Here is a 13,690-nt window from a genome sequence, read left to right as displayed (position 1 = left end):
GAAACACCAAAACAAAACAAAACCCAACGACCAGAACCAACCAAACAACAAACACAAACCTCCACAGCCTCTTTATTCACCTTTTTGAAAAAAATACAAGAAATATAAGCTCTTGGTTAAAACTGGGGATTTGAACCAGTGTAAATTTCAGTGTCTCTCAGTGTTTCATATTTGGAAGAATGCTATAATCATTAGGCTACCAAATCCCTATGAAGGAACATCTACACTGAGCAAATTCTAGGTACACCATATTTCAGCACATAGTATTGTGAATAGTGAAATCATTTTCAGAGGTAGAGTTAACACACCAATATGTGTTTCTCTCCTTCTAATCCCACAGGAGTTTAGAACAACAGATGAAAAAACAAAGAAACTGCCTCTCTCTTCCCATCTCCAAAAACCTGCCAAACATCTATCTCATCAGTTCCTTCAAAAAAAGTTCGCTGTGGTAATATAAGACAAGGCAGAAACACAAAGATATGGAGGATGTACCATAACAGGGGAGTAGAAAAATTGAAAAAGGGGGGAGGTATGAGAAGACAGTAGTTCAAGAACCCAGTTTAACTACAATTCTCATAGAAGTTATTGCATCAGGAGAGATTCAAATAAGAATCTAGTTCCATTTGCCCTCATATAGGTATCACACTAATAAAACAACAAGAAAAAAACCCAAAACACTAAAAACACCCAACCCCAAAAAAAAAAAAAATACCCCAAACTTCAAGGATCGAATGAATACTTGGATTATTTTGTTTGGGTTGTTTTTTGTTTTGTTTGTTTGTTTGTTTTTAATATAAAATTGTACAATCTGAAGCATCCAACTTCAATTTCTCATGAGGAAGAACAGGGTAACCTATTTGAAGAGCATCATGTTTTAAGGAAAGCTGATTTTGGAAGTTACTACATTCATATAAAAAAATCTCCCTTGGGTTTCTCAAGGTATTTATTGAAGAAATTAGAGTTCAAGAGTTCTGTCAGAGAGATGATTTTGGAGTACCATGAAAACTCTAATTTGGGACCAAATTGTATTATGAATCAGAAACCAACAGAGAGGAAAGCTATCAGGATTCTTCATTAGACTTAGGGGAAGTGTGAACTTGAGTTACTCAAGCACATCTGTATCTATCTTAGAGTACAAGCTCGAACAAGAAAATAAAGTGATATCACAGAAGACTGAGCAGCAAACTAAAGACAAATGGATTAAGTGAGGTTTACAGAGTCACAGAATCGTTAGTGTTGGAAGGGACCTCTGGAGATCATCAAGTCCAAACCCCCTGATAAGGCAGGGCCACCTAAAGGAGGTTACACAAGGAGCGTGTCCAGGCAGTTTTGAATGTCTCCAGACAGGGAGAATCCACAGCTGTCCTAAACATCCTATTCCAGTGCTCTGCCACTCTCTAATGTAAAAAAGTTCTTCCCCATGTTGAGGTGAAACTTCTTGTGTTGTAGTTTATGGCCAGTGCCTCTCATCCTGTCACTGGTCACCACTGAAAAGAGTCTGGCACCATGCTCCTGGCACCTGCCTTTAAGATACTTGTATGCATTAATGAGATCCCCTCTCAGTCTTCTCTTCTCCAGATCAAACAGGCCCAGCTTGATGCTCCAGACCCCTGATCATCATACACTAAGAATGAAAAAATACAAACAGACACACCTTTGCAAGAAGTAGAGCATATGGTGTGAGAAGGAGACCTAAGCATCATTCTGCATTTAAACAGCTTCTGTATTTGGGAGAACCAAAAAACATACTTAAGAAATTTAGACAATGTTCTAAACAAACCATGTATCTTCTTAGAACATACTAAAATCCTATTTGGATGAAGGTGGTAGCTACAGCAAAAAGTGGCTTGTTCAAGAAGCATCTATAGCCAGTGTCTGAAATATTACTCTAAATATGAATGGAACACATACTTGATTCTGATGGCATTTTAATATGTATTTCAAATGTCACAAAGATAAAGAGTAATTATGAAAGCAGAGAGGTAGCATGATCAGTCTTTGGAAAGATTCATCCCAACATGAATGCCTGAGAACTAAATACAGCTTCTTGAAAAAGTGCCCTAACACCAGTTACAACCTATCAAACAGTCCTTGATTTTGCTATCCCTTTTAAAATAGCTTCTGTTTTGGAGGGAGGAACACTTGAAAACATTTAAAAAAAGCAAGAAACCTACCAAGAGAAGGCTAGAACAGGAAAGGAAAAACTCGAATTCAACTCAAATGGATAAAAATCACAAGCAATAAAGGATAGTACAATAAACAGAGCAATAACAAATAAGAAGTAAGGTCACACCAGAGCACAATTGTATATGTATACATACACTCAAATAAACATCTGCATTCATCAACATTTCTTACTTGTGACTGAAATCATAGAATCAGCTAGGTTGGAAAAGACCTTAAAGATCATCAAACCCAACTGTTACCCCAGGACTGCCAAGTCCGCTACTAAACCGTGTCAGTAAGGGCCTCATCTACATGTTTTTTGAACACTTTCCAAGAACAGTGATTCCACCACTTCCCTAGGCAGCCTGTTCCAATGCCTGAGCACGCTGTCAGTGAAGAAATTTTTCCTTATATTCAATCTAAAAATGCCACTTACCCACTTACGTAAACTTATTTTCTTGGAATACTTACATTACCATGAAGCAGCCAGGCACTTTTCATTCCATTATCACTTAAGACAGATATAAGGAAGATCTACAGGACTAAGGTTTTTAAAACTAACTGGTCATAGAGACAAACCACAAGAAGTGCTCCAAAAGCCCTGGCTGAAGATTCAAAAAAATTTTTTTTCTCCCGCACTAGAACAGTTCTGTCTCTTAAAGAGCTTCTAAAAGGGGAGAACTAGAACACTAAATTTGTGCTAGTATCAGAAGTACAAACAGAATGACAAGAATAATCACTCTCTAATTTAATGTCACTCTTCAGGTAACATGAAGGACTGCAGTGCTAGACAGCTGAAGATGAAATAGCATTAGTTATGCTTTTGTATAAAAGTAGGTCTCATTAAGTAAATCCTCTTTCTCTCTTTGACAGAACTAAAGGTATGGGCTTCCAATATTTCAACTCAGACATCAACACTATGTGGACTGTAAAATGAAGTATTAACTAGCTGATTAATAAGTACTTCTTAAGATGTATCAGTATATGTCATTTATCCTGTAATAGAATTCAGTTCTGCAACTATGAATGCTTCTACCATTATCCACTCTTATACTAGACAGTAATCACAGTAACTAAAAAATCAATACTGTATGAATAACAACAACAAAAAAGACCTGTCATGGTTTAAGCCCAGTCAGCCACACAGCCACTCGCTCATTCCCACACCCCTACCCTCCTCCCCCAGCTCCCAGAGGGATGGGGAGGAGAATCGAAAGAACGTAACTCCCACAGGTTGAGATAAGAACAGCCCAGTAACTAAGGTGTAACACAAATCACTGCTGCTACCACCAATAATAATAATGATAAGGGAAATAACAAGGGAAGAGAATACAACCGCTCACCACCTGCTGACCGATAGCCAGCCCAACCCCAGCAGTGATCTAGCCCTTCTGGGTAACTGCCCCCAGCTTATATAGTGGGCATGACGTGCTGTGGTATGGAATACCTCTTTGGCTAGTTTGGGTCAGGTGTCCTGTCTCTGCTTCCTCCCGGCTTCCCCTCCTCCCTGGCAGAGCATGAGACTCAGAAGATCCTTGGTCAGAGTAAACATTACTGAACAACAACTAAAAACATCGGTGTTATCAGCATTGTTCCCAGGCTGAAAATCAAAACCACAGCACTGCGCCAGCTACTAAGAAGGAGAAAAATGACTGCTACTGCTGAACCCAGGACAAAACCCAACAACAACAAAAAACCCACCACCCCACCCCACCCCCAAAAGAAAACAAAACAAAACCCCACCAACGAGAAAACCTCCACAGAGCTACATATTTCAATGCCAGGCTAATATTTTGTGTTGTAGAAATCGCTGGCCATCAGGTGAAGGAGCAGCCATGGAACTTTTTAAGTAGAAAGTTATCATTTGGGTTACATCTGTATCTGGTTACTCGCCCTATATTTTTATAGCTTACAGAGCAAAAAGTAGAATGAATTTATATGTTATAAAGTTTAATATTGCTATATTCTTCTTCTATATTTTTAAAGAGCTTCTTAATTATGATTAACTATTGAGAAACTATAGAGCAGGTGGATAATTAGCCAGTTAGTTTAAGTTTTAGTTTTGAATACCCTTGCTTTTTAAAAACTGGTATAGCAACATCTACTAACCAAAACAAAAACCAAAACAAAACCAGAAATACAAGAATGATATTCAGTGAAGTTTTACCAAGAAATGAATCATCAGATTTGTGAACGCTGTATCTTTATGTTTGTACAAAGCCATACAGATACAGGTATTTGGGGCAACATAAAAAAGAAATAGTCATATACAGGTGGACTATCTCCACTGCTTTCTTCCAGACCCACTTACACGTGATGTGAGGCTAGGACTGTTCACAGCACAGTGCTCAAAATAATCTTGACGCACTACGTGTAACTGTTGAATTTAGGGTAACTTGACAAGCCTTTTAGCATCTCCTTCCATTTAAAACAGTTATTGGGAAAAATATTTCAACACAATGAAGTAAAATGTAAATTTATGATGAATTATAATTATGATGATTTATAATATAAATATTGATGAATTTTTCAAGTATTTCCTGCTCACAGCATTCACACTTGGAATGAGCTGTAAGATGACTTGTACTCTCTTTTCTAGGGTAGTCATCCTTGTCACTAGATAGGCTTTTTTATCTGACTTTAGTCATCTAAAGGTTAGGCATCTCAGACTAATCTGGCTTGAAATTTAACTAAGTACATAACATATCTCAGTCTATCACTGGCAGCTAATAATCAATATCCTCCAGGCAGGGTTCACTCATTTTAACCACCCAGACAGGTATTCGCTATGTTGCCTACACTAGACAAGTTATTTCCATAGTAAAACAAAAGAGGTGTGTATCTCCAAAGACCAATTCATCCCACTGTTTTAAGCATCTGTTTTTATGGTGGAATGAATTGCCCCCTACAGGTGCCTACCATATTTTAATTAGAGCTTATACAGATAAATAGTGCGTAAAAGCTGTAGACATCTTTTCATCTTTTTAGACATCTTTTCATTAGGCATTTATGATGCTTTTCCAGTTTCTTTAATCATCTTGATGCAATATAAAGTATCAAAATATGAAAGCATATATGGTTTATGGTGCAAGTCTTTCTAGAATGCGGTGATGGAGCCATGCTTTTGATTTCTGTGGTTAGAAGGCCATTTACTTTGATTATAGGTGAGCACTGAATGTAAATGATCTTTGGCTATGTCTCTGTTCTCTTTATAAGGCAAGTAAAATGAAAATGTATTTATTCTCTTTAGCCGTTAAACTCTTACTTAGCCATTTTCACCAAAGGTCTTCCAGCAAGACTTACCAACCTCATTCCATGACCTCTACAAAAGAAAAAGTTGTATTTCAAAGTTCAAGAATCTTGCTGATCAGCTACTGTCATTTTATTTTCCACAGCAGTTCAAGCTTAGTTGAAGCTATATCGCAGTGGAGTCCTCAGATCTTAATTATTAGAGCACTCCTAGCTTCAGCTCATCTTATTAATTTTCCATTGCACTTAAGCCATTGTTGGTGGTGTTGTGGTTTTGCTTGTTTGGTTGTCGTTGGGTTTTTGGGTTTTTTTTTTTGTTTTGTTTTGGTTTTTTTCAGGGGTTGGGTTTATTTATTTAGTTATTATATATATAAGAACTGCTTTTGACTGCTACTTTAAGGTCCTTGGTCAGCTGATCCCTTAACTTGTCCTGGTTTTAGGAAGTTCTGCAATGTTTCTTTTGCTTCTAAAATTTATCATATGGTTTTTCTAGATCTTTTTTACCTCACGAGTTTCCAGAATTTTACTTCTGCTATGTTCTGAGAAAAATAGAAAACTGGGACTTAATTTATTGTTGTCTGAACCTCAGTTAATATGTTTATGCTAAAGCTGTCAGCCGTTGCATTTGCCCCATGTAATTTTTAGATATATGTGAAGTTAAAGTGGTCCCTCTTGTGCAGTAGAATTCTCCCTAACATTAAAGAACAGATCAGAAATAGCTCTTAAAAATTCCAGACCTTCTTATTTATTTATTTATTTACTTAGCACCACTCTGTAAAAATTATGATGAAGCTACTATGGCTATTTGGCTTTGCAGAAATGCAGTCAAGGGAAATACAGATCTAAGAAGTTTGCTTTATTTGGATAAAATGAAATGAATTATGGGCAAACTAATAAATATGTTAGTTTACTAGCAGAAGGACTTTAATTACCATTTAAAAATCTTACTGATGTCTAGTAAGGAAAGTAAAGCTATACCTTTATGAATCTGGGATGTCCTGGATCCTCAGTAATTTGCTTTTGAAAGCATCCGAGTTCAAAGTTAAGTTATATTGGTAACTTAGCATGGCAATTTGGTAATAGAAGCTAATATAAATTCAGTTTAAATGACTGTAGCTATTAGTAAATAATGTCTTAGAAATGCTTTAGAAATTAATATGTTGGGTAGTTTAGGAAGTCCGAAAGGTATGAAGAGAAAAGACACACATTTCTTTGAAGAAATATGTTTCCCCATAATTTTTTATTAACACGAAGCTATGCTTTCTACCAGCTTATTTTAGAAGTAAACCAGCAACCAGGCTGGAGCTTTGATTCTAGTAATTGCATAAATTTAAAATTTCTTCTTGATTTCTACTGAATTAAACTTGTAACTTCCTTTAATAATCCTAAAGTGACTAGTGCAGGATGAATGCCGCAAAAGAAACAAGTGTTGACTGAGTTCTAGCAAGTCAAAATCTGAACTGACAGCCAAAATTTTATAGCTTTGAACACTGTCTCTGTAAAGAGATGGATCAGCCATTGCTACACTTTGGAAAGCTAGGTCATAGAATCATAGAATCAACGAGGTTGGAAAAGACCTTCAATATCATCAAGTCCAACATTTACCCCAAGGACTGCCAAGTCCACCACTAAACCATGTCACTAAGGGCTTTATTTAGATGGTTTTTGATAGCTTCCAGGGATGGTGATTCCGCCACTTCCCTGGGCAGCCTGTTCCAATGCCTAATCACCCTTTTGGTGAATAAATCTTTCCTAATACTCAATCTAAACCTCCCCTGGTGCAACTTGAGGTCACAGGAAGCCTTATAAGGAAAAAGAAAAAAAATATACTCTTTATTTTCCTATTTTACTTCCTTTCTGATGTACTGATAGCACATAAGGCAATCTAAGCTGTGGAATGTGAGGGCATATCCCAACATCTAGGTCCAGCTGCACTGCATTTTCATGTCAGATCCAGAGCAAGTCTTCACCAGCCTCCCTTTCCTCCTCTTGTTTGTTTGTTTGTGCAAGTGTAGGGAACAGGAAGTGACTTATTTGTGTACCAACCACACAGCTAGTGCTCACAACTGACATGCAGAAATTTTTTTAGAAACCATGCCTTGCAACATGATTCATCAGGAGATAATAAAATCCGAGGACACTCATCAAGAAACAATGAGTAAAGAATGGACAGAGAAACGGATTAGTAAAATGTTAAGAACATTAGCAAATTGAAATGAGAACTGCCTGTCAATCTGATAAAATTAGCCAAAGAGATATAGCTGCAAACTAGATTGGCTCAAGTGCTTTGGGCAAACCCTACAGATATTTTGTTAAAAAAAATTAAAAAAAAAATGCTATCCTAATTAAGGTACCCTTTTTAAGACTGATTGTGATGACTAGAACGGAAAACTGTTTTAGGACTGCTCAACTTGAAACAGTGCTTCATTGCTACACCTGACTATTTGGTTTACTTATACAGAAGAAATAGGGACATTTCTACTTTTTCTAGCTCTCCATTCTGCTCTACAGATTGCAGTTCATTCTGTAAGAGCCGACAGTAGCTTAACCAGCCAGCATGTTGAAACATTTCAGAGTCCAGATTTTTCCAAATTAGTTTTAGGCAAATAACCAAATATCCAATATCAAGAATGTAATTGCCTTTGACACTCAACAGTCAGTGGGTGACTCAGATGATAGGTGGGCTAATTTGCCATCTGGACGTACTAAGAGAGTACATGAGGACATACATGTCTATTCTCCCATATCTTTAAGTAGAGGCTATGGTGACCTAAATTACAGTTCTGGAGCTAGATGGGATAAATCCACAGACTTTTTCTGCTGTCATTCAGATGACAAAATCTTTTAAAAGTATGATAAGGTTTCTCACATTTCAACAGTAGAAAGATAAAATCTTAGTCTGATAGGACAGGCCTTTCAATTAGTATCACAACAAAAATTGTCCTGCTGGAATATTTCCCGTGAAAGAAGGCTTCTTCCTGTCTTTCCTATCAGAGTTTGAGATGATGAGGAAGTCTGCGTGATGAATCTGTTTTCTAAAACATGTTATACACATGGGAAATCTTGCTGAAATACACAATATTTGTTGTAACTGGATACAGTTTCTCACAACTTATATGAACTGCATTTAGCTACATCACCAAAGAGTCCTGTGATTTGGACTCTGTAATCCCATACAGAGGTGTAGAGACCAGATTCTGTCCAGCACTATTTTTTGTCTGGCTGAATGGCTGGCATTGGAATAGCGAGGCTTCAGGTGCTTCTCCCTGTATTTGTCATCCTAAAGAAGATAGTAAACTGTAAGATAAGAGGCCTTAATAATGTGACTGGATCTATGAACCTGTATACTGTGCAGGTTTTTCCATAGTTAAAAGAAAAAAAAAAGTTACCTATGCAGTTGCAAAGCAGACTGCTTTAATGAATTTTGGTCAGTTAAAAACTATAGGGTTAGGCTATTTGGATACTAATGATCTTATGACAGTCCTTTGTGGGGAATCCCTTTGTATAGTCCCATGCAAGTTTAACACAGAGTTTCTGAGACTGTGCCTGGGGCTGTCTGAAATGAGTGGTGGGATTTAGCAGTCTGAAAGTAGTTTACTCAAGACCTTCATTCCATTTAGCAGGCTGAAAAGGTCAATCCAATAATTTCACCATGGCTCAAATTGTGCAACAGTTGTCCAGGAATGCAAAGAAAGGGAACCACTGACTTCTCTCTCCAGATCTCCACAAAACTTCAGGTTGAGTTCGGTCATGTGGGTGCATGTCCCATGTCTACTTTGCTGAGTCAGGATGCTCCATGGCAAGTCACTCATCTTGCAACTTGCAACTACTGCAAGCCAGCTGTTTCTGGCTTGGCAATCATCTGCTTTGCTCTCTACCCCAGACAAACGCCATGGAGCTCAGCTCAGGGGTAAAGATCAAACAATCCCACTGGACTTTTTAATTCCACCCATATCTTAAGGGAGATGTGGCTTAAAGGCTTGAAAAGTACATTACTAACTTTTAATAAAAGAAATTATTGTACTTACATCTGTCCTGGGTTCAGCGGTAGCAGTCATTTTTCTCCTTCTTAGCAGCTAGTGCAGTGCTATGTTTTCATTTTTTGGCCTGGGAAGAGAGCTGTTTTTAGTTGCTGCTCAAATGTTTGGTCTGGCCAAGGACTTTCTGAGCCTCATGCTCTGCCAGGGAGGAGGGGAAGCTGTGAGGAAGCAGAGACAGGACACCTGACCCAAACTGACCAAAGAGGTATTCCATACCACAGCACATCATGCCCAGGATGCAACCGAGAGTTACCCTGGAAGGGCTAGTTGACTGCAGGGTTGGACGAGGTATCAGTCGGTGCTCAGCTGGGGGGAGTGGGGCGAGTTATTGGTCGGCTGGTGTTGAGGTGTTGTATTTCTCTCCCCTTGTTATTTCCTTTATCATTATTATTATTGGTGGTAGCAGTAGTGATTTGTGTTACACCTTAGTTACTAAACTGTTCTTATCTCAACCCGTGGGAGTTGCATTCTTTTCGATTCTCCTCTCCGTCCCTCCAGGAGCAGGGGGAGGGCAAGAAGCGGGGGAGTGAGTGGACGGGCTGTGTGGTTGGGTTTAAACCACTACTTTCCTTGTTGCTTCTTTGACTGATCTTGATAGTTTCAGGAAAGTAATCTAGAGGGAAGTCTGCAACAAAGCCTCAGAAACCTTTGAAATGCTGTTCTGTCCACAACTGTATGTAGCTTTCCAAATGAGTTTGCCTTACAGTCAGTTAGTTTAGAGATAGGGAGCATGTTATACCAGAGTCTAATGGAGAAGGGACACCTGATATATTTGTGACTCAGAGGCTGTTCCCATAGGAGAATATTTGCGGAACGAGTGTTCAGGCATTAAGTGGGACCAAAATTGGTATAATATTTTTTATTGAGAAAGATGTAAACTCTGATAAAAAATAACCTCTCACTTTCCTGAAATGGCCAAATGCAATTAGAATGTTAATGACAAGATTAATAGGTGGTTTTAAGACTGCTACTGGAAGCATACCAAGTGTTGGACATACAATTGCACATACAGTTAGAGACAGCTGTCAGACTATGTCAGCATTTCAGACATGAGGGCAAGGAATGGTTTGGGCTCTACATGTAACATTAAGAGCATAGGAAACCACTAAAACTACTGTTGCACAATGCACTTATTTTGTGTGTCCGACTTGGAAGGCAGCGTTAACACGAGATAGCTGGAAGCGAGCTGGGAGCAAATAGCTATTTCTTCATAGGACTATAAATAGGAAACAACAGGCTGGTTGATGTCAATGTGAAAGCCAGCACCTTTTGAGTCCAGTCTTTGTGGTTCTAGGGTTCTAGCTTAGCCTCAGCTCTGTTCAGAAGCTGATCCTAAACTTGGATATTTAATTTAGAGGATATGTGTAGATTATGGGTTGAAGCCTGGTAGTTGGCTCTACTTTCTGTAGTGAGGAGTTAAATGTCAGCTCTAGACTTCTGATTTGGTCTAAACTCCAGAAATCAAACAACTTTTTAAGGACTTTTACAAGTCAATACTTTGCAATAAATTAAAAAAAAAAATATGTGTATATATAAAATAAAAAATAAAATTTATCAAAAAAGACAGTAAATATTTCCTACATGTACAGGCTAAGGAGAATTCTTTCGAAAAGTTTCCCATGCTCTTTGGGAGATAAACTAATTTAGGACAAGTTTCTCAGGGTGGCATGTTCTTTGGAGTGCGTCCCTTTCCTGTTTCACTTTGGGATTCATTCACTGCTGCGGAGCATATCTTCCTCATGACTGGGTTCCCCTGTAATACCTCCCAGAAAGACAAGTAACCACTGTCACTTTGGGGGTTTTTTGAAGAACAGGTCATATTTTTAATATTTCTCTACAGCTTTGTTCTCTAAGAGAACTCTCAGGTAGATTTCTTGTTCTGTTATGCCCATTACATTTTTTTCCTGTGAAAGTGACATCCCTTAGCCATAGAAAACTCTCACCTTCTGCTCTTGAAAGAAGACTGGGAAGAGACTGTTATGCTGAAGACTGCATTATGTTTAAAATTAGTGAAAATGATTGAATAAATGGCATGGGTAGCTCACATTGGTTCATTATTCAGTTGCTTTTCAGAAGAAATGTAATTTTATGTTACCTTGAGAGAAAATCAAATACAATATAGAGTATTTTAAAAGTGGAATAAAACTAGGTGACTATAGGTTCCTGTATAATTTTAATTTGCTGTGTTTATGGGAGAAGAATGCTTTTATCTTACACACATCTGTTAGTTGGCTTTCCTGTTACAGACTTTAGGAAAGTATTTGCCTTGGAAAGAAGAGACAAATTCAGCCACCATCTGGAAACAAGATGCAAGGAAGCACCTTCTCCATGAAAAAAAAAAAAAAAAAAAGAAAAAATTAGGAAACAGGAGGTCAACTGAACCCAAAAACCACATCAAGCAGAACTCTCACTGAAATCAAAACCAATGATAAGTAAAAACTGCATGAGAAAGGACTGCAGGATGAGATGTTGAGATGTGTGTACAGCATAATGGGGTTTAACTTGTGATACCTGGAGTTATGGTGACTGCAAATTCCTCAAAAGAATAAAACCCAGGTAATTCAGAAAAGCAGGATGATTATTTTTCAATGAGCTTAAATCATTCTATATGCTACTGAAAAATGGCTAAGCTTCCAGAAGTAAAAAACATTGAAACCCATATCTGTAATATGTTAGCTCATCATTGTGGGAACATTTGAACTGATACTGTCTTTGGTGTAACTGTATTCAGTTACAAGGTCATTCTTTGACTGTGAAGCCCTTTTATGAACCAGAATGTTTATTCCAGGTGGGATTGCCAGTTTCAAAATAAATTAAACAAACAAACAAAAAAAAAAGGACAAGAATTAAAGCAAAATCTAAGAAATTCCTAACTTTAACTCTTAACCAAATATTTTTTCAAGCTTTTGTAAGATTTTGAAAACTTTGAGAAAACGTAAGTACTAACTTACCTGTGTTCTTGTACATCCATGGTGAAATACAAGAGGGCCACAGAGTGATCTTGAGCATGCTACTTAAATGTTAACTCAGTTGCTGTCTATGTGTTGGATTAACTCCATCCAAGACATATCAATTTATCAAGGAACAAGCACTGAGCAGTGCGGATTTGAGATGGTTATAGTGCCATTTGCCCTTGGCTTCCTGGCCATTGATGTAGGCTAACAGTATGGGCCAAGATTTTGTTTAAATATATTTATTTAAATGCTGTTAACGGCACTCTTAAGTGCTCTTCTGTTAGTGCTCAGGCCAAATACATTAAATATATGTTTTGTGGCATCTTTTATGGTTTCCATTATTTTATCATCTTACCCACTTGCAGCAAAATGTATTTAGTAGGCTGAAAGCTTACAGAGCACTGCAAAATACCCGAGAAAGCTTTTACTTGAAAGTAAGCACCAAGAGTCTCTAAGGCCTTAGAGAACTCAGCTGGGCTCGTGCTTTTCTTTCATAGAATAACCTAATGGTTAGCACAGTTGCCAAGGAAATGAGAGACTTATATCCTATTACCTCCTCTAACTCAAAGGGCTGTAAACCAAAACTTCCCAAGAGGATGTGTCAAAAGACTGGATATGGGGATACTCTTCCAAAATTACAGAGAAAAATCTTCTTTCTTAAACACTTTCTTAAGAGCCATGTACAAATAGCAGAAGGGTATTTAATGTTGAAGCCTAAAGTGTCCAAATCACAGGTTAGTTTCATTAATGAGTGTTTGCTTCACTGATGCTGTATGTGTCTCTTTTAATACAACTGGAAGTTTGTAGATTTTTTTTTACCCCCAATCGTTCCTAGAATACATTAAACCTACTGAAACAGTTTAGTTAACAAAAACCAAATATTCTTTGAGTTTTGCACATATTGCTTAAACCTCAAAATCCCATGATGTTATAATTTCCCTTGCTGTGATAGTCTTTTGATTTCTTTCACTTTGTCTCATGTCATGGGTGGAAAATGAGGAGAACTTTGGTGGATCTCAGTCCTTATGGGAAGTCAACCCACAGTTTCAGAGACCCAAAAGCTCTGGGCTTCCTGCACATAAAATTCACTACTGCAGTGAAAAGTTACAAAATGTCACATAATATCAAAACCTTTTCAATCTTTGTATTCAGTTTGAAGCTGTAGACTGTGTCCAGAACTCAGTAACTTGAGTCTAAAATATCTTAAGAGACTGAGTTTATCGGTGAGTACTGTCTATTCTATGCTACTTGCCAATAATTATGAAGAAAATTATTGTATGA

The sequence above is a fragment of the Lathamus discolor genome, chromosome 4 (assembly GCF_037157495.1).
Source record: "Lathamus discolor isolate bLatDis1 chromosome 4, bLatDis1.hap1, whole genome shotgun sequence".
NCBI lineage: Eukaryota > Metazoa > Chordata > Aves > Psittaciformes > Psittacidae > Lathamus > Lathamus discolor.
This window is presented reverse-complemented; position numbering follows the sequence as displayed.